A 1,409-nucleotide genomic window follows, 5' to 3' on the forward strand; every position below is an offset into this window, starting at 1 on the left:
GTGAGCAAAATCAGTAAAGGCGATCCAGTGGTTTAAACTCGGTTATGGAACAGATGTCATAGGGTGTCATAGGCGGCATGATGACAGTAGCTAATAAGTGCTTGAAAATTGTTAAGAGAGAAGTTGTTAAAAGTTGTTAAAAGATCTCATCACAAGAAAAGATTATGCAACTATAACTCTGTGGTATGGATGCTAACTAGACTTACAGTACTGGTCATTTTATGACATATACTTACATCAAATTACTTTACTTTGCTCCTGATACTAATATAATGTGATGTCAATTATACCCAATAAATAAAATTTTAAAAATAGACAGATTTTGAGGCATTTTATAATAATCTTTGGAGCATTGTTATTATCAAGAATAACAACATGTCCCTGTCCTGAGTAGAGTGGCCTCTGTTTGGCAGAGCTGATCGCTTATCAGTCAGGGACAAAGCAACCACTTGTGCTTCCCAACTTGGGTTTTGATCTCTGCCCAAGCCTGGTTTATGCCCTGGACAAGTGGTTGAAAAAGATAAAGGAAAAAAGAACAGCAAAAAAGACATGAAGACCAAGGAGCTCAGCTTTTGAACATTCATCAAGCTATATATTTATTTGTAAAAATTTCTGTATTCATGTTGTATCTTAGAAAAAAACATTTTAAAATATTTCTATTAAATAAACTGCTTGCAGGCAAATGAAATTTTCCCTCATTAGAAATATTCTAAGCATAAGCCAAAGAGTTGGCGGGAGATTTAAACATTTTTTAGGAGACTGGAAGAAACGACTCTTGGATCTTCTTTTTTTTTTTTTTTGAAGATTTATTTATTTATATAAGAACCGGGGTGCAGTCCAGATGCACGGGAGGGTGAGAGTATTCACCAGGGACAGAGCGGGGAGCAGAGCAGGCAGACTGATGAAATACACTGCTGAGGGGAGCAGCAGGCGAGACAGGAGAGGTCTGCTGCGCCATGTGGGACCCTCACTGGCCGGCGGGTATTGAACCAGCGCTGCAGAGACAGTGGACAGCTTCATAGCGCTGTGCTCAACAGCCTGCACCACCAGGGGAGGCCCCTTGGATCTTCTTTTACATTTATATTTTGTAATTTTTTGAGGTAGGCTAAAGTTTTCCAGGATCTTCCTTTATCCTTCATGTTACTTGGTTTCATGACCTCCAACATCATTCTGACCAGTCTCTTCTGCAGGCAGTCTCCAGGAACAGGACTTTTAGCTTTTGGCTCTCCTTGCCACACAGCATCCTATGATTTTATGGAGTTTCATTGAGGTATTTGTGGTGCAGCTGCTGTGGGTCTTTTGTCAGTAGCAGGAAAGCAACAGCCCATCCATCCTTCATGTGATGTTCCTTTCCCTTGTTTCCCCTGTTGTGCCAGCTGTTCAATGTGTTGGGGTGCGGTTGACATGTT

The 1,409-nt window shown here is 40.7% G+C and overlaps 1 non-coding gene across 1 annotated transcript; it reads left to right on the forward strand.

The window, feature by feature from the left end:
• The first annotated feature begins 376 nt into the window (after positions 1-376).
• Positions 377-511, forward strand: LOC119234964 (small nucleolar RNA SNORA48). The gene has a single exon (XR_005122735.1). It is a non-coding gene; the product is annotated as a small nucleolar RNA SNORA48 (small nucleolar RNA).
• The last annotated feature ends 898 nt before the right edge of the window (positions 512-1,409 follow it).

The sequence above is a fragment of the Talpa occidentalis genome, unplaced genomic scaffold, assembly GCF_014898055.3.
Source record: "Talpa occidentalis isolate TD23 unplaced genomic scaffold, MPIMG_talOcc4v2.1 talOcc4.8, whole genome shotgun sequence".
Lineage (NCBI taxonomy): Eukaryota > Metazoa > Chordata > Mammalia > Eulipotyphla > Talpidae > Talpa > Talpa occidentalis.